The 22,867-nt window shown below is 40.8% G+C and overlaps 1 long non-coding RNA gene across 1 annotated transcript in view; it reads left to right on the forward strand.

Annotated features, from left to right (window-relative positions):
• Positions 1–861: 861 nt before the first annotated feature.
• The window catches only part of LOC143930317 (uncharacterized), a 148,033-nt gene continuing 126,027 nt past the window's right edge, over positions 862–22,867 (forward strand). Inside the window, exon 1 of the long non-coding RNA XR_013262752.1 lies at positions 862–1,657. This is a non-coding gene — a long non-coding RNA (uncharacterized LOC143930317). The remainder of the gene's footprint in view (positions 1,658–22,867) is intronic.

Raw genomic sequence — 22,867 nt, forward strand, 5'->3', positions numbered from 1 at the left:
TTTAGGAGTGTGTCTAGGATCGTTTTTTTCCCAAATATTAAATTGTTCGACAATACGATCGTGTATAAAATTGTTGGTCATGTATGGCCACTATATGGCAACTATTCTAAACCTGCCAGGGTAAGGAAAGTTGAATGAGTATAGGTCAGTGGTTAGCACTTCTGCCTGACAGCACTATGGTTGTTGGTTCAAATCCCAACCACTACTCGCCTTGAGTTTGCATGTTCTCTTATGCCTGTGTGGGTTTCCTCTGGGTACTCTGGTTTCCTCCCACACTCTGAAGACATGCTGGTAGGTTCATTGGTTTCTGTGTATATATGAATGTTAGTTAGGGACCTTAGATTGTAAGCTCAATGAGAGCAGGGACTGATGTGACTGTACAATATATATGTAAAATGATGGTACTTTATAAGTATCTACAGAATATAGTATATGTAAAGCTCTGCATAAATGCATGGTGCTATATAAGTACCTGTATAATAGTATATGTAAAGTGCTGTGTAAATAGATGGTGCTAAATAAGTACCTGTAATAAATAACAGAGAGCTCTATTTTATTTTCATTAAAAAATTATTGAAAAAGTTACGGCTAACTTTTTTTTTATAATTGCATCGGTTGATTTTTGATGTGATGTCAGCCTATCGGCTAGGCAGGAATTAGAAAAGTCCTGGATTTACAAACCCTTCCTGCTGTCTCCTATATATATCTGCAGTGGGTATCACTTCAAAGCTGGAGGGAAGCTGATGAGAGGTGCTCTGGGGGATTTAGGAGGGTGGTGGGATAGGATGTCCCATGGTCGGATCCCCTCCCAGGCACTTTGCATAAATAAATAAGTCAGTTGAGAGTGTGCAAGGAGGAGTGGAGGAGGTTACACAGAGGGGGGGTGATCCAGCTGGCTCATCTGATCCCTGCAGTTCACAAGGAGAGAGCAGTGTGTGTCATGTTACACAGGAGAGAGGATCAGTCGCAGCACAGCTCCCAGCCAGTTGAGAATTACACCTTCCTAATGGGGACTTTTATGTGTGACTTCTTTACAACTCTCACAACTCAGTGAAGTTCACAAAGACAAGGATTACAAAGAACAGCAACGGGACAGAACTTTCCAAAAACTTTTTTTTTCCTCTTTTTTTTTTATAGTTTATTCCTTGGGAATATAAAAGCGGCAGACATCTATTTATTTGCATCTCCCAGCCTCATTCCTGTAACCTACTTGGCATCTACTGACCAGCTGCTATTGATCCACCTGAGTAGATTGACCGCCAGCCATAAATTCTGGATTCTGCTCCTTGGATTAAGATTGTGGATTATTTATTCTATTTATTTATTTATTGTTCCTCTGGGCAGCATGGAGGGGAAGGAAGTGTGGAAAGGTGCTGTTGGCCACAGTAGTACCTTCTCTAGGAGTTGTAAGAACATCCCCTGTAGGACAGAGGACTATGGGAAGTGCAGCAGGTTCCCTGCACTCTTGGGATGCGGGTTTGCCCTTGTATCAGTATTTTCCCTGCTCCTTAGTCTCCTGGTTTTGTGTAGAACTTCTGACCTACAGTCCAGGGTTTCTGATTTAGAGAAGCTGCGATACACTCAGCTATCTGCCTTAGTCTCCGCAGACCAAATGGAGACAGCTATTTTGGGAAGAGTTGACCAACTGCTGGAAGAGGTCTGTACATATTTACTTATTACACCTTTCTGCTTTCTTCAAATATTGAATGAAAAGCAACTGATATCTGTACATGACACGCTGCCTTCAGCTGGGGAACGCGCTGTTTTTTTTGTTCTTTACGAAAAAAGTTGATCCACTTATACGCTCAACGTTATTTCCGCTGTAATTATATCCGTTACAGTGGCATTCGTGCCTGAGGTGTTCTTTGTAAAAAGTTATGGAAAAAAAAAAAGTTTGATTACAGCGCGAAAAGTTCTAATTGCGATGAATACTGACACGGTTACCATAGTAATTTTAGATTGCAGGCAATTCACAGCTGTTGTGAAATGGGTCTCCGTAAGAACATGTCAGAAATTGTTTACCTGTGTTATTAGTTTAATGCTTTACAAGGAGTAACCTGTTGTGGTGATGTCTTTATCTACAGCCTTCAGTTTAACATGAGTCTTCGTTGTTGGTTTCATCAGCGTTGCCTATTGTTATGTCCTAGGGTACATTGACTGTTAAAGGTGGATTTACTAAGGATGGGGAGTGCAAAATCTGCTGCAGCGCTGCATAGAAACCAATCAGCTTTCATGTTTTATTGTCAAAACTTATTTGAACAAGCTGAAGTTAGAAGCACCAGATTTAGCATTCTCCAGTTTTAGTAAATCAACCCCCTAGTTTTTTTTTTGGGGGGGAAAGTCAATTCTATATACTAACCATCCTTACCATATGGCATGTGGATCTCTTCTTTCATTGAATAAACTTGGGCAATATATGGCACTCCAGGTGTTGAAGAACTACATGCTCAGCAGATGATGGGTCATGTTGAGATCTCCAGTTCCTTGGTGGTTGGAAATGCTTAGAGCTGCCATTCTCAACCAGAGTGTCATGGAACTCTAGTGTTCCCTGAAAAGTTACTAGGGGTTCCTTGAACTGTGGCTGATTGACCTCCAATTTATCCTTCAGGATAGTTCCGGGTCCGATGACTTGTAGAACTAGTAGCATGACACCAAAGTTCTTTTTAGCTGTCTGTAAGGGTGGTATTTGTAGTACCACTGTAAGGGGGGCATTTTTTTACACTGATCACCAAAGTAACTGGCATTTTTTCTACTGAATTCTGATGAATTCATTTTAGCAGCGGATCCCTGAGACCTGAGAGGTCCTCTGGAGTAGAAAGGTTGAAAAAGGCTTGCACAGAATAAGGGCTCATTCACACAACCAGTGCTGAGCTATATTGTTCAATGCGATTAAATGCAAATTCAAACAAAATGCCATTGTTTTCAATAGTGACTTGTGTTGGTGCGCACCAAAAAAAAAAAAAGGCCAGTTGCATTTAATCACAGCGTATGACAAAGTTCTCCAATGTGCTTGAGTGCTCTATGATAGAACAAACAATAAAAAGAGAAAAAAAATCACAATTTAAAGTAAAAAAAAAAAAGGTTACAGCACATTACAATGCACTTTAAAATTGTGTGTCAATGTATGCGTTGTGATGTCAAGGAGTCTTGAAATTTAAACATCTATCGTAACTATCAAGCTGTTAAGGGAACATCTATCAATATATTCTATATGACTGTCAATTCAATTATAGAAGTTTGATACATAAGAATAACAAAACTCAAAGTCTTTTCTGAATTGTCCAAGCACTTTGTCAAATCCATTTAAATACATGCTTGAACCACAAATTCTGAAGCATTCTGTAACATCTGATGTGTGAGTGACACAAAGCAGAAACGTTTATTGCCACAAGAGTGATTATGCAACAGGTCTGTAAAGTACAATGTCAGGAAAATGATGCCTCAGGGCTCATTCCTATGGACGTTTATAATAAAAATGCTCCTCAAAGCTTGCCCGTGCCTATATAGGTTTAGCAAGCTTTAGCATACCATTAAACATTTTTTCAGCTTTTTAAAGTAACTTCAGGTGCATACTGGCGTATCGAATATAATAAATTGTCCCCAAGAGGTTGTGAATATCATAGTTGACGCTAAATAAGTGCTTCCAAAACTTCATTCAGTATATTATTGACTTGTATTTTCAATGCTGCTGGGACCCAAAAAGTTTGCAGCAGATAGTCTCATCAACATGGAGCAATTCTAGCGCTCTTGTAAGTGTTTATGGTACATGGACACTTACAATATAATTTGATTCTTACATTATAATTATTGACTGTAGTCATTGATAGGCTTAATAAAAGCCGAAAAAAGTATGCAAAATGTTGCCGGTATGTATGAGAACTTACAGGTTTCCAGTATGCTTTGGAGAGCTCCTCAACAAGAGCCTAATTTTAGGACAGCATTCCAATTTGCTTTTGATCCATAGAACATCTAGACCAGTCACACATAGGACTCTTTAGAGACAACTGCATTATGCTGTAGTAGGAGTACTAAAAAACATACAGTCCCTTCAGATGACTTATCGCAGACCACAGCGTCACTTAAACAGAGATGTAACTACTATGTATCCTTCACCTTTGGGCAGTATGTTATGTAAAAATGATAGGAATGGTGACCTCTTGTCCACGGTTCCTTTTGAAGTTATTTTTGGGACCAAAACCTACTGCTGCTCAAAACAGCGACGTCAATGGAAGAAACCTTTTCACTGAGCCATCGTGCCTTCTACATCATGATACATTACAGGGATTGACACTACATATCTCCTGCAGAAAAGATGTTAATGCATTTAACCCTTATAGACATCACCAGTGCAAAGTGCAACCTTTGATGATGCTGCAGATAGCAAATCTCCTACATCGGTACCTAAAGAGTGTCTAAAGCCATTTTGTATAGAACCCCACCACACAAAGCCATAAGCAAAAAAAACACCAAAAGAGAATGTTTACTGAGATTTCCATGGTAAAACAGTAAAAAACATCACGTTTAGGAGATTTACCCTTCTGAAGGTTTTATATATATATATATATATATATATATATATATATATATATATACATACACAGAATACGTATATATATATATATATATATATATCTCTTTATCCCCACTAGAGAGAGTCATCTTCCTTATTTGACCCATTGATGATTGCATGTGAAATGGGCGTGAGAGAAAATCAAACATTTAGAGATGTCACCAGAGCAATTGTTGAGGGGAAATCTTCCAATGGAGACACTTGTCCCAGTGACAACTTTCTAAGGGCTGATTTCCCTCACTTTAGAGATATTTTCTGCTGCACCTACAGGGCAGGATGTGAAAAGAAAGCTCACAAAAAATGGCTTTAGATACTGCATACCAGGGGTCTCCAAACTTTCTAAACAAATGGGCAGTTTACTGTCCTTCAGTCTTTAGGGGGGCCGGACTGTGGACAAAGGGAATAGAAAATTTTTCTGGCAACAGTGGGAGTAAACAGTACTCCATCTTTGGTATTAGGGGGAGGAATAGTGCCCCATTGTTGGTGTCAGTGGGAGAAATGGTGCCCCATTGTTGATGTCAGTCGCAGGGATTATGCCACATTTTTGGTGTTAGTGGGCAGAATAGTGTCTCACATCAGTGGGATGAATAGTATTCCAAAGGCTGAGTAAAGGCAAGCAAAGATCCACGGCCACAGTCTGAAGACCTCTGCTGTATATGCTAATGAACATGGTTACATTCTTATGCTGGCCTTATACCTGTAGAATTTTGTAAAATTGTTGTTTTCAGAACATTCCCTTGACTATCTAAGAGTTGGTTATGGTCAGAGTGAGTGAAAAAAGTTGGACAAGGATGGAAAATTTGGCTCCCAGATTAGAAAAATCGTAACTGGTCATATGTTTTTGCAACATTACATCAATTCTGCTCAAACCAAAATCTTTCAACAACAATCAAGACATTGACATGGTAATCAAATGAAAAGTTGTTCAAAATCAGTCGAGCCTATGAAAGTACCATCAAATGGTCAGAGGAGTGATTTATTTTTACCTAAAGCGATTGTTAACCCAAAAAACAAAAAAATGGATCCTGTCCCTTTAAAGCAAGTTATACAGCACAGTGCTTGTGCTGTGTCATTTGTCCCCTATAACCTGGCTATACCCTCCCCTCTTTAAACTGACCACAGTGTATCATGGCTGCTCAGCCCTGACACTGTGCCTCCGTCATCAGCAGCCTCCTGTCCTCCTATGTGCTCCTCTGTCCTCCACCCCCTCCCTGCCTGTATGCCCCTGTGTCAGTGCCAGCCCCCTCCACTCCTGCTGCTCTCATAACTTTTAAAACGTTATATAAGCCCCTCTGTGTCCTAATAACAAGTGCTCCTGACTGTGTGCTTTAGAAAATTGCCTCCTTTACCATATATGGCAGTGGTTCTCCGCGATCATGTGACGGCCGGCCCTCTCTTTCCTCTCCTCCTCACGACTTGGCTGACATCAGCGGGGGAATCTCGGTCCCGCCTGCTGCATCTGTCAGCCAGGCAGAGAGGAGACACGGTTGGTAAGGTGATCACGGGAAACTGATGTGAAAAAAGATAAAGGAAGCTTTTTTTTTAGATAAACCACACAGACAGGAGCACTTGTTATTAGAACACAGAGGGGCTTATATAAAGTTATAAAAGTGGGTTAACAACCACTTTAATCATCCAAGCTTTCAAACAAAATGTAAGGTCAGCCTTAAGCTTGCCATAGATGGATCGAAATGTGGCCAGTTCAGCAGGGCCAAATTTCAACCCATCTATCACTGTTCCCACTTGACAGAAGTCAATCTGCCAAAACAAGACGTTGATTCAAAATGTTGGAAATTTTTTCGATCAGCTGCAGTGCTGTCAGTGAAGAATTCCCTGCTGTCACAATACAATAGCACAGTGGGAAGGGTTTCTTGATCCATCTTTGTTGTGTGTGTTTTTTTCAGTTTTTTCCTTTTTCTGCTGGCTAATCAAAAAAAAAGAGGACCCATCTATGGGCAGTCTTAGGCTCATAGATGAGTCAGTTTTTTTCATGCAACAGGCAGGTTGAAAGAACAAATCTTAGGATGGGGGGAATCCTCCCTACTGTGTCATTGTATTCTGACAGCGGGGAGACTCCCCTGCTGTCAGAATACACAGATCAGCATTGCAGTCTACTGCCTGCAGCACTGATCACGCATCTTATTTCCAACAGGGCGGTTGAACAGAAGTGGATTGGTAGATTGACTACTGTTTAACCACAGTGGCACACATGGATCATAGTTCAGCCGGTCCCTGCTGAGCCAGCCAAATTTCAATCCATGTATGGCCAGCTTTATTCAACTGTGTAAAACGCCCAGAGATATCAGATTATTGTCACACAGTATTACCTAATTTGACACATGTGTTGTCTATATCTTTCTTCCGACTGTGACAAGCACCCTTATTTTGAGGCAAAAAGTTTATGTTGTTCCTGTGTGATAATGCTGGTGCTGGAAGTGTCTTCAGAATTCATATAAATGTAGACATACGTGCGATTAAAGTTTTCATGTCTATGTGTTAATAAGTAAAAAATAGGATTCCCTTGGCAGCATTATCATGTAAGCATGTCCAATTGCTAACTAATGCCGGTGGCCTGTTCAGATATAATCTTAGGTGACCCACTGGTTATAATAACATTTAAAAAGGTGTAGATGGCAATCACAACATTTTTCCTATGCATTCTCCATTCTCCTTTATGCGGGCAGTATGCTGTCTCTTCTACATCCTGACATGGGATTGTTACAAGCGTTAGCGGTTTCAGCTGTCTGACATTTTACTGCTAAAGGTGTCTTGAGCTTTGGGATTTTATTTGAATTGGAGACCAAAGTTAACAGTGACTCTAACTTAATACAGTTTGTCGTATGAGAAAAAAATATTTTGAAAATGTTTCTTGTTTTAGAATCTTGGCTCTGAGCCTTAGTTTGGTATTTTACATTTACGCAGGGGCACATTGTCATAAAGCTGATGCGCTGTTAAGCAAGATCAGCCATGGCAAATGAGTAAAAAATGTCAGCTTTTCTTCTGTGTTCTCATTTTGACTTCAGATCAAAAGCTTATGCTGCTTTACCAGCCCATAGGGTATAACTCAGATGATTTGTGCAAAAGAAAATAAAAAATCTAATTTATTGATGAGTGTGAATGAACAATCTTTAAACAAGTGGATCTTTTTTTAATATAACCCTGTGTAAGGCCAACCATATAAATGCATTTTTAGGCTGCTTATCTCATGGCGATAAGCAATGATGTCCGCTCTGCAAAATCCATCCTAGCCGATCGGATTTTCATCTAGAAGGCTCAGCCAGGAAAAGTCTGGCAAGGTTGGGTAGACCCTAAATATATGTTATTGACCATCCAAGGTCAGTGGAACTTTATTTTATGTCTGTAGGAACCTCAAAGACACGGCTGTTGTGCAAATAACCAAATGAACTAATGAACATGAAATTACTCTATAAAGTGGTAGATACCTACCTGTAAGCAAAATATGTTATTCTTTCATGCTTTTCTAAACACATGGACCGTCATCTGAGAAGTACTGAGAAGTAAACAACTTTTATGCCTGCCAGATCACTTGGATCTGTATAGTTTCGGTTGGAGGCCAGATGAAAAAAAACAACATATCCATTTATATTAGTTTAGAAATGTCATCTAAACCAGTGTTTCTCAACTCCAGTCCTCAAGGCACCACAACAGGTCATGTTTTTGGGATTTCTCTCAGATGAAACAGCTGTGGTAATTACTAAGGCAGTGATACTGATCAAATCACCTGTGCAAAATAATGTAAAGCCTGAAAACATGACCTGTTGGGGCGCCTTGAGGACTGGAGTTGAGAAACGCTGATCTAAACTCATATCAATGCAGGTTTCACAGTGCCGGAGTAAACAAAGCCTGAGGAATATATTGGTCTGAGAGATGAAAAAAATATGGTAGCATAAAGCCCATTTGCAACTTAGAAAGTACATGGAAATGGCCGACCATCGCAGTGGGACCAGTCACACTACAGTCATTGGCATCCCAGAGAGACACGTTTTAGCTATACTAAAATTATACCTGACAACCAAAGGTTTGTTGCAAACACATAATTGTGAATGAACAGGTGGTATCTATACCGGGTGCGTATTTAGAACATGGTATTCAATGTCTCTGTCTTGCTTAAAGTATATCTCAAGACGTTTTTTTTCATTTTGGATACAGTAGGGAAGGATTGAATCTCAGCCAGGTTGTTTTGTATTGTAATGTGGAGTGAAATTTTCTTTACGTCCTATCTCAGAGCCACAGCAGGAAGTGACAGGGGATCTTTCTAAAATAAAGAGAATCCTCTCTTGGACAGTTACCAGTGGATTCACTGCTCCTGTTAGAATTTTTCCCTCTATTTCTGTTTTTTTAGACAAATTTGGATAGGATAGGGAATGGTTAAAGCCCTATACACACTATCAGATTTTCTGCTGATTTTTGTCTTCAGGTTTACCAAAACCATGTAGTGCAAGGGCCTGCCTGATTGCATACAAATTGAAACTCCTAAGGTTTGACCTCATATTATATGGTTTTGGTAAATCTGAATGTGTATGGGGCTTACATTTTTTACTGATGGTGTCCCATTGGAGAAATGTACCTTATTTCTTGTCATGAAGACACAACAGGAAGTTTTGAAAAAGAGAAGAAAAAGAAGAAAGTCTCTACAAAGTGAGGAAAATCCTCCCTTATGCTAGTCATATACTAAACCGTGTGGATGGAGGACTTTTCCCTCTCGGATATTGTATCTTGACTGATGCTGCTCCTGTGGCTGTCTGTATACATGAACAATAACTGCATCTGGGTGGCTGCATTCACTGTTCAGCAGAGAATATTCCACCCAGTTCCTTAGATTTTCAAATTAAAGTTGGTGGAGTCTGGTTGTGCCAACTGAGTCACACATGGATCAAATTTCAGACGATTCAGCAGAAATAGCCCAATATTCAAGCAATGTATGGTTAGCTTTAGACAGTGGTCACCAGAACAGTGCCTCCATTGGATGATTACCCCTCTATTCCTGTTCCCATAATAACTCTAAATTTTGAATATTCTGTGACTTCTGTTCCGGTGACAATAGTCACCAGGGCAAATAGAGAGGGTGAATCTCCCCAAAAGAGATGCAGACAACAATGGCAACCGGAGAGGGGGATAACCCTTTCCTACTCTATCACATATTTGGAACTTGTTTCTAATGAAATGTGGGTGATCATAGCATACTTTTACACAAATGGTAAAATTGTTATAGCAGCAGAACATTGGATACTTATATTGAGTTTGTTAAAATGTATCCAATACCATAAGTTTGGCTAGAAAATGATAATACAGGTAGGCTAACAGTGGCTTTGTGATGGTAAACGTCTGGAACATGTTACTTTGTTCTTGGTATAGTGCTTTATAAGCTTATTAATCCCAGGATCCGATTTTGCAATGCAACTTCAGTCCGACTTTGATCTGACTTAATGTGACTTTTTACACTCTATCGCATTGAAGTCATATCAAAGTCGGACCAAAGAAGTGCAAGAACCTTTTCTATAGTCGGAGCGACTTGTGTCAGATCAGTTAAAACTGCTCTCATAAGGAAACATTTAATTAACATGTACAAGTACGAGACAGAAGCTATTGACTACTGGCTATTGGACTTCCTTTTTCTAGTCCCGTCGTACTTGTATGTCACCGCGTTCTTGATGATCGGACTTTGGTGTGATCCTGTGTCTACGCAAGACGGAACTTGTCGGAACTCTGTCGGTAAAACCTTCAGAGTTTATTCCGGCGGGAAAACTGGTCGTGTGTACAAGGACTTAGAATAACCAGGTATCTATCCCTAAAATACATAGAAACATCCCGCAAGGAGAAAAAAGCTGGGGAAGATAGGGGGAACAATACGATATCATACGATATCAAACAAAGCAGGGGAAGAAAAAGGAGGGTATAATAAAGTATCCAATTTAGTAGTACAAGCTCAAATTTACTGCATTTTTCCCCTTGTGGGATCTTTCTAAGTTATACTGGCTTTCTAAAACAAAAGCCTCCTAAAATGTGAGCTGACGTAAGTCCTAATAACAAATAAAGACAATCTTTTTTTAACAGACGCACACACAATGTTTACATTGACATATCCCAATAAACAAGTGGATTAAATCATCAAGATTATGGATGGAAAGAGCATGTCAAGCCTTATATTTAGTAACTAGTATAGCCTCAGTTATTGCCAATATCTTTAACCAAATGGTTTTTGCAGCTGCTTACCAGAACAATGCAACAGTTCGGAGTCTCATTGAACCATTCATGTACAGAACAATGTTTCAGTTTATAAACAAATGTTTGGGTTAGGATGTCTTGTGGAATGTCAGTAAACCCAAAAGCTAATTTTTCATGAGATCTTCCCCAATGAAATTATCTGATTATTTGTGTTCTTACAGTAATTCTCTGTACAAATGTTGCAGGAGATACAAACTTACTAGTGATCCTGCCAGTTAGATGCAATTCCTTATTCCAGGTGACAACGCTCTGCGTGTTGATCTTCTCTGTGCAGCGTTGCCACTTTTTCCAGTTTTCTTGTTTAATGCTTTGTTCTATTACTGTCCCTCATACCCACATCACAGGCAGGATTGCCTGGAAAAGTAATATAGCTTGGAGATTGAAAGCATCTACTCCAGCAAGCCTGGTTGTCTTAATAAGGAAGATCACATTTGCAACTGAACCTCCATCATCTTTTTTTTTCTTCAAAAAACTGTGTTGCTACCTGTACAGATGTGCAGAAAGCTAAGACACATGGGGTCTGCCAAACCCTGCTCTTATTCCATCTCCTGGTTGAGGGGTAGGAGCAGAACAGGCAGGAATTGATGTAGCTTGCTGTACATATTTTACAATAATGAAATCTGAAGAAGAAAAAGAGTAATGCCCTGTACACACGGTCGGACTTTCCGACGATAAAATCCGTCAGATTTTTTCCGACGGATTTAGACCCAAACTTGTCTAGCATACACACGGGCGCACAAAGTTGTCGGAAAATCCAATCATTCTGACGTAGAACGCGTACAACGGGACTATAAACAGGCCAGTAGCCAATAGCTTTCATCTCGTAATTTATTCTGAGCATGCGTGGCACTTTGTCTGTCGGAATTGTCTACACACGATCGGAATTTAAACAATTGGATTTTGTTGTCAGAAAATTTTAGATCCAGCTCTCAAACTTTGTGTGTCAGAAATTCCGACGGAAAAAGTCAGATGGAGCCCACACACGATTGGATTTTCCGACAACACGATCCGATTGCACATTTTTAGTCGGAAAGTCTGACCCTGTGTACAGGGCATTAGAGATGCATCAGGCAAGAATGGTTCTTTACTGAGTCAGCACCCAGGGGGGTTGGTGAGTGAGCTGAAAGGCCACTTGAAGTGGTATCCTTTTGTGCACATTGGAGTTGATTTACTAAAACTAGAGAGTGCAAAATCAGGTGCAGCTGTGCATGGTAGCCAATCAGCTTCTAAATTTAGCTTGTTCAATTAAGCCTTGACAAAAATAACTGGAAGCTGATTGGTTTCTATGCAAATTTGCACCAGATTTTGCGCTCTCCAATTTTAGTAAATCAACCACATGGCAGTTTTCATGCTGCACAATGCAGGGTGGAAGGATGATATGAACTGTAGCGATGTCACCAAGACTTGTTAAGCTCTGGTGCTTAACCGTGCCCACAGACCAAGGCCATGCGATGTGGCGAAGAAGGCAATCATCAATTGACCTGGATAAATAACCTAAAAGAACTGTTACTTTGATTGCCGCATTGTATGTTACTAGTCTTCCAATCTATATGCCCAGAGGGATGAAGAAGTGTTACATATACTTTAAGTGAATTGCAGGTACAGATAATGCCACAGTATTTCAGTGGGATCAAGGTTTTGACTTGGTCTTTTTATGATATGGAATTTCTGTAGTTTAAGCCACGCTGGTCTTCTTTTAAGCTGGCATCACGACAATCTGCTTTCGTATTTCCTGGTACAATTTGGAATTTGTTGAGTTATCAGTGGCTGCAAATAGTTCAGACCTTGAACAAGCAAAGTATCCCTTCCCTATTATATCTGTTCTGCAATGTTTTATAGATTGCCTATGGTTTTAACCTTTATTGTTGGTTATCTTGTGGAACATCCAAGGGGCCTGTGAAAGATGTGCTCTATGGTATCCTCTCAAATGCACAACACTTGTTCAGTGCTTGTCTCATGGTATTTACTATGAACATTGGTATTAACAAGCACAAAAATCATTTTTAATAATTTTTTGCCTGGCTGTAGACTTTGTGTTTGGAAATATCTTTAGTAACCCAGTCATGTGAGCTACAGCGAATCTACATAAAAGGAGCTTTCTTGATCAAACTATATTGCTTTTCAATCTTTCTGTTGTACTGAGAAGGTAACCTATATTAAAGTGGTTGTAAACCCCTACATATACCCAGTGACGTTACTGGCTTCAGGTGATACACAGAGATCAAACAAATCCTCCTCCTACATAAGTTGTACCTGTCTATCTGCAGTCTTCTCTTCTCTACATCCATTCAAAGTGTTGAATTATAAAGCTTGTCTGAGAGCGTAGAGAGAAAGGGGGCAGAGAGTTGAAGTTACATGGTACAGAGCTCAGTGAGGAGTGTTCTGAGAGCTGATTGGAGGGACACAACCCCTCTAAACAGCACACAGGAACAGAGCTGAGGCTGTCAATTTGCCAGAACATCCTCCCCGTCATCATTTTTCTCTAAGGGAAACGTGTCAGAAATTATTCATGCTGATAGCAGAGGAATGAAGCAGCAGACATAAATGACACTTTGTGCTCTGGATTGAGACAAGTACACACTATAGAGGGATATGCTACATATACATAGTAGGTGAGGTTGAAAAAAAACATCAAGTCCAACCTATGTGTGTGATTATATGTTAGTATTACGTTGTATATCCCTGTATGTTGCGGTCGTTCAGGTGCTTATCTAATCGTTTTTCTAAACGATCGATGCCCCCCCCCCCGCTGAGACCACTGCCTGTGGAAGGGAATTCCACATCCTTGCCACTCTCACTGTAAAGAAGCCTTTACATAATTTAAGGTTAAATCTCTTTTCTTCTCATTTTAATGAGTGGCCACGTGTCTTGTTAAACTCACTTCTGTGAAAAAGTTGTATCCCTACTGTGGGGTCACCAGTATGGTATTTGTAAATTTAAACCATATCCCCTCTCAAGCGTCTCTTCTCCAGAGAAAATAAGTTGAGTGCTTGCAACCTTTCTTAATAACCAATGTTCTCCAGACCCTTTATTAGCTTTGTTGCCCTTCTTTGTACTGGCTCCATTTCCAGCACATCCTTCCTGAGGACTGGTGCCCAGAACTGGACAGCATATTCCAGGTGTGATCGGAACAGAGTCTTGTAGAGAGGGAGAATTATTGCTTTATCCCGGGAATGAATCCCTTTTTTAATGCATGCCAATATTCTGTTTGCTTTGTTAGCAGCAGCTTGATATTCCGTGCCATTGCAGAGCCTATCATCTACTAGAAGAAGTTATTTCCCTGTTTAGCTTGTCTGCAAATACAGACATTGAACTGTTTACCCCATCCTCCAGGTCATTTATGAACAAATGAAATAGGATTGGTCCCAGAACCATGTGGGACCCCACTACCCACTCCTGATCATTCAGCGTATTCACCATTTATCAACACCCTCTGAATTCGCCCTTGTAGCCAGTTTTTTATCCATGTACTCACACTATGGTCCATGCCAACGGACCTTATTTTGTACAGTAAACGTTTATCAATCCATGCTGACTACTGTTAATGATACCGTTTTCATTACTAAAATCTTGTATATAGTCCCTTATCATCCCCCCCAAAAGCTTGCATACTATTGATGTTAGGCTAACTGGTCTGTAATTCCCAGGGATGTATTTTGGGCCCTTTTTAAATATTGGTGCTACATTGGCTTTTCTCCAATCCACTGGTACCATTCCAGTTATTAGGCTGTCAGTAAAAATTAGGAACAATGATCTGGCAATTACCCTCGAGTGCAAGACATCCGGTCACGGTGATTTATTAATGTTAAGTTTTCCAAGTCTAATTCTTATTATATCCTCTGTTTGCCATGAGGGTGCTTCCTGTGATGTTTCACAAGGATAAGCACTGCAGTTTTGGTTACTGAAGCCTCCTCCTCGATTCCCTTGTGAATACTGAGGAGAAGAATCAATTTAATACCTTCGCCATCTCCCCATCCTTTGTAACCAGATGTCCTTTCGCATTCTTTATAGGGTCAATATGGTATGTCCTCCTTTTTTACTGTTTACGTACTTAAAGAATTTCTTGTTATTATTTTTGCTTTGCTCCACTATGTGCCTTTTGTGTTCTATCTTAGCTGCCCTAATTGCACCCTTACATTTCTTGTTTCATTCTTGATAAAGTTTGAATGCTGATGATGATCCTTCAAGCTTGTATTATTTTGAAGGCCTTCTCTTTTGCTTTTATATGCATTTTTACATTGGCGTTAAGCCATCCAAGACTTTTGTTATTTTACATTTATTACCCAATGGAATGCACTGGCTAATGACCTTATTTAATTTGCTCTTAAATCGAACCCATCTTTCCTCTGTGTTCTTTATTCCTAAGATTTTATCCCAATTGATATATTCTAGAAAGGTTTGTCGTTTAGGGAAGTTGGCTCTTTTGAAATTCCATGTCTTTGTATTTCCCTTATGTTTCCTATTTGTGTGATTTATACTGAAGCCAATTGACCTGTGATCGCTGTTTCCTAAATTGCCCCATATTTCCACATCCGTATTCTGTATTGTTGGTAATCAGTAGATCTAGTAACGCTTTATTTCTAGTTGGTGCGTTTACCATCTGACCCATGAAATTGTCCTAAATACTTTGTTCCTATTTCATGTCTGAGGTTTACAAACACTTTTAAATTATTTATTTTCTATAGAATATGTTAAACTTACAATTGAATTGATAAGAACAACTGAATTTAAGTATTCCCGTTTCAAGATGTCACAATCCCAGAAACGCACATAATGTTTCCATCAGTAACCTTGATAGTTTAAACTAATGGACAGTAGATATTTTGTAAAATAAAATGTTGTTTGTGTTCTTTGTTAAAGAACACTGTCTGTATTTATTATCATGTCTCAGATGAAGATCAAATCACATTTTAGGAGCCAGTCATGCAGAAATACAGAAAACATCTAAGAGTTCACAAACTGAGTCTTTCTTCTAGTTATACAAAATAGATTTCCTGAAGTGTAATCATGCCTTTAGGGACTTCATGGTAAGAACAGCGGAGCACATAATTATTTGTTGCTTTAGGTTAATTTCCCTGTGCTCTTGTATATCCTCCTGGGGTGCCTACTTTAAACTTTGAATATAAAACTGTATTGGTAATTTTTCATCACTAAAAAAGATATTACAGCTTTCTATGATGGGGTCAGCTTTTAAAAGAATAACAGTGTTTACAAATGTTTGCAAAACAGTTTTCTACTAATTTCAAAGAGTTGCCCAACATTCTATAATTTGGTACATGTTTTGGGCCTTATATACCAATGTGCCCTTGATAAAAGTTGTTTTTGTTGCACAACCAGTCAGATTTATTCTTCAATTTTCATACTGAGTCAATGTTCAGCAAAGACTTGCATCCGACTGTCTGGTTGCTAAAGTTCACTTGTTTTAAGACACATGGTTGGAACCAAATGTGTTCCTGCAGCCCCATACACACTATCAGATTTTCTGCTGATTTTTTCCTTCAGATTTACCAAAACCATATAATATGAGGTCAAACCTTAGGAGTTTCAATTTGTATGCAATCAGGCAGGCTCTTCTACTACATGGTTTTGGTAAATCTGAAGGAAAAAATAAGCAGAAAATCTGATAGTGTGTATGGGGCTTAAGGCATCATGCACACCAGGCATTTATCACCAGTGCATGACACTCTTGAGTTTAGGTCCGGGTGGAAGGCAGAGGAGCACCATCCAGCTATGCTGCAGGCAGCCCATAAAACACTGGGAGGCTGACAGCTGCTGCGTCTGGACAGTATACTGAATGGTACTAATCTTTATGACAGTATGCCTAGGCATTCATCGCTGGATGCATACTGCCTTGATGTCACTCTCTCATAGAGTTGTCATAGGCTTTCGGCAGAGGGGCTTGACTGTGCACTTGTGCCTTCTACCTCTACCTAAATGCCAGAGTCTCATCCACCAGGACTAAAAGCTTAGTGTGCATGAGGCTGTATATCAGCCTTTATCAACTTTTAAACACAGAGGAACCTTTGAAATAACTTTCTGGTCGCAGGGAACCCCTGCTAAAAATGACTATATCTGCAACTCAAGATACATTAGTGTGATGGTCAATAGGAATAATTATCCCCTTGCAAATAGCTGAAAAGATCAATGGTGTCAGTGGGAACTTATCTGAGAGGCAGAAAGCGCTCATTGGTCCAGGAACCCCTAGCAACCCCTAGAGGAACCCTTGGGTTTCATGGAACTTTGGTTGAGAATCCCTGCCTTATATAGGAAAGCTTTTGAGCATGCTCACACATGCGGCCAGGGGTGGCCCATCCATTGAGGGCACACAGGCGGCACCCCCCCATCCATGCGTCCAGCCCCTTTCAGGAGGCCAGATGCATGGATTCCAATGAGGGGGGGTTGTAGCACCTGATTAGAGCCAGAGGCTCTACTAGGCTTCAAAATAGGGTGCGCTCAGGGCACAGAGAATGCAAACTGAGCCCTCCCAGGTGAGTTACAACAGCAAATGAAAATTCGCTATTGTAACACTGATCCTCCGCCCGACCAATAAGGAGACCAGTCACCCGAAAAGACAGGCGATCCTACTGGAAGGAGGGGAGGAGATGCATGGTGATGGAGGAAAGGACACGGGAGCCGTCAGCAAGCGGGCGGGGAGGGGGGTTGTTTGTTTGCCACCCCCCAAAGAAAACACCAGCCGCCACTGCATGCGGCAGTCTTTACCACCAGTCTGTGGTAGGCAGGGGCGTAACTATAGGGGTGCAGCAGTCGGGACCGCAACCGGCCCTGTGATGCAGGGGGCCCATGCAGCCCCCTCTACATATGGCCGGCAGCAGCATAGGCAGCTAGGGGTACCAGTGCACCATGCACACAGGTGGCTGGAGATGGAGGGTGACTAGCAGAGCTCCATGCTCGACTATCGCACTGCCTGCTCTTTAGTTGTGCATTCCCCGCATGACCTGTGTCCTCAGCCGGCTCCTCAGAGTACCCCTCTCCTGCTCCATGCATTGCCGCTCAGTCCGATGTCTGTTCTCCCAAGCCAGGGCCCCCCCCCCCCCGAGTCCGGACCACACTGCACTGCATACTTCTCCCAGGTACACAAACTTTAAGCACACAGATGCAGTTCAGCCCTATGAGAGCCTGCTCCCCGGAGGACACTGCAGGCTTGTCTGCCAGCCCCCCTCCTCCCCCGTCATACACAGATAATGAAAGGTCTTTCTGGGAGATATGCTGATCACCCGTCCAGCACACTGGATGGATCCCAGGCCAACATGGATGATTGTGTGGCCTACAGCTTGGTCATGGTGAGTGAGAGGATCCCATCCCCCACACACCATTACATATGCCCTCCATCTCCCCCTGGGGACAGGGACCCCTTCTCACGTGGGGATAGGGACCCCTTCTCACGTGGGGACAGGGACCCCCGCCTCCCCTGGGGACAGGGACCCCTTCTCACCTGGGGGCAGTAACTTCATCTGCCCTGGAGAAAAGGACCTCATCAACTTCTGGGGATGGGGACTCCATCCTGCCTAGGGACAGTCCCCCAATGGGGCACCTAAAAATTAAAAAAAAAATTATAAAAAAAATGACTGATACCAGTGGTGGAACTAGGGCTCACAAAGGTCATACCTGTGACCACGCCCTGGAGTTCCCACGCCGGACTCGGAGGGAAGGGCCCTGGCTGGGGTTCAGGGGGCCCTTCATGGTTTCTTGCATGGGGGCCCTGAAGGTTCTAGTTACGCCACTGGTGGTAGATCACTTTTCAGAGGCTGGTAGAGCAGTTGCTGCCAGGCATTAAGAAGGCAATACTGCCACTTACTGAATTCCCCCTTTTTTTAAAAAGCCAAACGCTATTTTGTATGGCTCATGGTTGCGGTGTGGTGTTTATGGTATTGAATGTGTTGTGTTTGGTGGTGGTACTGCCTGTCAAATTATAATGTTTGCCATGGCCTTGAAACAATGAACTGTGACATGTGTAAAACACCTAGGTGGGCAGTCAGGGGGCGTAAGTTGCTGCTCAACTGCTTGCTTTTACCTCCACCCATGTGAACAAGACCTTAGTATAATTAAAAAAGCACACCAGAAAAAAATCCTGTCACAACCCATTTGGTTTGGGATTTTTACATTGTTAGATAAATTTAGAAAAAGACCATCAAAAAAGTCCTAAACTTGCAGTTGAGTCAGAGACTTCCATTCATTTTATACCTTTTATCTTCAGTTCCAAGGAAAAAGTAACCATATCCTGATTGGAAGAGATCCTTCTGTTATAGGGTCTCTCTTCCCTCTCCATCTGCATCATGTACTGTGCATAGAACTTATTTTTTGGGCTCACAATGACAACAAAGCTGACTCTTAGCCCTTGTACACACGGTCGGACATTCCGACAACCAAATCCATCAGATTTTGTCCGATGGATTTTGTCCGAAACTGGTGTTGCATACACACGGTCGGACAAAGTTGTCGGAAAATCCGATCGTTCAGAACGTGATGACGTTATTTCGTTACGACGGGACTACGTTCAGGTTAGTAGCCAATAGCTTTGGTCTAGAAATTTGATCTGAGCATGTGTGGCACTTTGTCCGATCGGAATTCTCTACAAATGATCGGATAAAGTCCAATCGGATCATGTTGTCGGAAAATTTTACAGCCCAGCTCTAAAACTTTGTCGGGCGAATATTCCGACGGAAACAGTCCGATGGAGACACACGCGGTCGGATTATCCGACAACACGGTCCGATGGGACATTTTCCATCGGAATATCCGACCGTGTGTACAAGGGCTTAAAGTTTCCAATTAGACATCTATACTCCTAATCACACCAAGATACGTTGCTGAAATATCCCACGTTTTCCTGCCCAGGCAAATGTAAGTTGTAATGCATGTCTAAACATTTGACAGGTACGATTTATATATTCAACTGTGTTCCATTGTCTTTTGTCTAATAGTAATCAAATTTATATTATGAGATGATGATGATGATGAGGGGCGTCTACATTAAAGGAAACCTCACCCAGGAAAAATATGTAGGCTGTTGTTGCTTACCACCTTCTGAATATGCTAGCTGCCTGGCTGTCAGAATGGAAGCTCCAACTTAACTTGCTTTATATTTGTTCAACTATATTGTGAAATAATTAGGCCATGAACAGCCTGGCAACTAGCATTTTCAGAAGAAGGACACCAATAGCAATTTACTTTGTCATGACAGGTTTTCTGTAACCACTTCTGGACCTCTGGACTTCTGTATGTGATTTCTGGCACTGGGTCTAGGGTGCAGCAACCCATTTCTGCTGTGATTGGACAGAGCAGAAGTCAATCAGCGGGTCCGGCAGACTAAATGTTCGCTGGCATTTTGCCATTGTTCTGGATGCAGATAGAACGGCGGTCTGCCTAAGTAATCAAGGCAGATCGCCGTTCTGTGAGAGGGGAAGATGGAGATCTTGTGTTCCTGCTAAGCATAAGCGCGGATCTCTGTCTTCCCCCAGTTAAAGCATCCCTAGTTAGAAAGCACTCTCTAGGAACACATTTATCCCTTTGATCACCCCTGATGTTAAACCCTTCCCTGCTAGTGTCATTAGTACAGTGACAGTGCATTTTTTTAGCACTGATCACTGTATTGGTGTCACTGGTTGCCAAAAAGTGTCACTTAGTATCAGATTTGTCTGCCGCAATGTTGCAGTCCCTCTTAAAATTTCTGATCGCCCCATTACTAGTAAAAACAATTTAAAAAAATCCATAAATATATCGCATAGTTTGTAAAGCTATAACTTTTGCACAAATCAATCAATATACACTTATGGGGATTTTTTTTTTACCAAAACATGTAGCAGAATACGTATTGGCCTAAATTAATGCATAAATTGGGTTTTTTTAAAAAAAATTATTGGATATGTTTTATAGCATAAAGTAAAAAAATATTGTTTTTTTTTCCAAAATTGTCAGCCTTTTTTGGTTTCTCAGAAGTGATCAACAACCACCATAAGAAAGCTCTATTTGTGGGGAAAAAAGAACATCAATTTTATTTGGGTACAGCGGTGCACGGCCACGCAATTGTCAGTTAAAATAACGCAGTGCGTATTGCAAAAAATGGCCTGGTCGTGAAGGGGGATAAACCTTCCCGGGGCTGAAGTGGTTAATAGCCTTAGATTCAAAGAGAATCTCTCCCCTTCTGTTATTAAAAGATAATAATAGTGCTGATAATTGTATAAAATATTTTATATATACAACTGTTGATTCTCAAGTGCGGCTCCTAAGACCGCTTCTGCTGGCTTTATTTTTACAGCTTGTTACTACAAATCTGTAAATGTTTCCTCAACAATCCCAGCAAATGTTAAGGTGAAGAATGTCTCTGAGCAAGTGTCGGCTGAGAAGTTTTCTTTTCCGGTCTGGCCATGCATCATTGGTGTAGTGTTGCTGACAGGTGTCACTGCAATGTGTTTGGTAGTTGAGCACATCGATCTGACTCACAATTGCTCGCTATTTGCTTACAGGCTCAACGCAGATGTAAAAATAGGATAAAAGCTTCTACAGGGTATGAGCCAATATATTGTCCCTGTTGCATGTCAAGCAAATGCTAAAGGATATACTTTATTGAAGCCATTTCATCCTTTGCAGGGATTCCCTAAGGAATGATTCCTCCTATTTGGCCAGTTGGCCACCAAACAATTTCTATAAGAAATTTCGAAAGTAGAAACTTCTACATATGTAGGATGTTTGGAATAAACACATCATCGCTGGCCCCGGAGTCTTGAAATCACTTGTTTTTACAGTATATATATCAGGTGTTGTTTGTGTTATGTGTAGTTTTTCACAAATAAATTGAGATTTAGTATGAACCTAATCTTGCAATAGTCTAAACATGTTTTATACAGTTCTAATCTCAAAAGAACTTTATTCGGCATTTGACATAAACAGTACAAGTTCCAGAGCATATACAGCATACAAGTACATCACAAATTGCAGTCATATAGGAGTTATAAAATAAAAATGTATGGCAGTTAGACATGTGCACATTTAAATATTTTGTTTCGGAATTTCGTTTCTTGTCCGAAAAATAAATTTATTTAGTTACTCCCGAAATTAGTTTTTATTTATTTTGTTTCGTTAAAAAAAGCATTCGTCCGAAAATCCAAAATAATTAAGGTTGAATCTGTCATTGAAGGCTTATGGTGTCTGTCGAATGTTCTTAGAAGATTCAACGGAATAGCTTGAAGATTCGACGGCTAAACTGTACGACGCTGCAATGGTATATTTACGGTCAAATGTTCTGCCTACAAGCTATAGTAGAATTCTAATGTTGTATGACATTAGTAATAATTATATTTATTAATCAGTCAACCAACATTAGAATTCTTCTATAGCCTATGGGCGGAGCATTTGACCATAAATGTCCACTCTCAGCGACTGCTTCGTCGAATCTTTCCTCTCTATGTCGAATAGTCTTGGACTAATAGAGTTAGATTAGGCACATTCGACCTTTTCTGCTATTGTCTCTATGATGTCGAATCTTTTCTCTCTATGTAGAATAATCTTGGACTAGCAGAGCTAAGGTTAGGCACATTCGACCACAGGTTCGATGGACACAGATTGCTATTGTCAGTGTCATGTGTAATCTCCTATCTATATCGAACTGTTGTTACAACGAAAACGAAAATAAAGCATTTGTTTCTGTTGGATCTTTCATTGTTCAGATTCTTCACATTCGTTATTGTTAAAGCGATAATGAAAATACCTGAAATTCGGGCGAAAATGCATTCGGACAAAAACGAATGCACATGTCTAATGGCAGTGGGTGTTATCCCAATAGATATTATAATCACCAAAAGTAATAGAACTATAGGTACTGCCCGCCAACCCCCAAGGTCAAGAGCAAGAAAATTAGCAATGCCCCTTTAGCCAATCAGCAAACAATTCAGGACAAGGTCAACCGGAGCTAATCCCATGGTGTCCAGCCATAGTTTATCAAATTTCCCTACACATCCCCTGTGCTGAAAAATCTACATTTCAAGCCTTGAAGTGTCACCTATCTGAGACACCCACTGAGAGGACCGGTGGATG

The sequence above is a fragment of the Lithobates pipiens genome, unplaced genomic scaffold (assembly GCF_037356315.1).
Source record: "Lithobates pipiens isolate NorthernLeopardFrog02 unplaced genomic scaffold, aLitPip1_a1.2 Scaffold_25, whole genome shotgun sequence".
In the NCBI taxonomy this organism is placed as follows: Eukaryota; Metazoa; Chordata; class Amphibia; order Anura; family Ranidae; genus Lithobates; species Lithobates pipiens.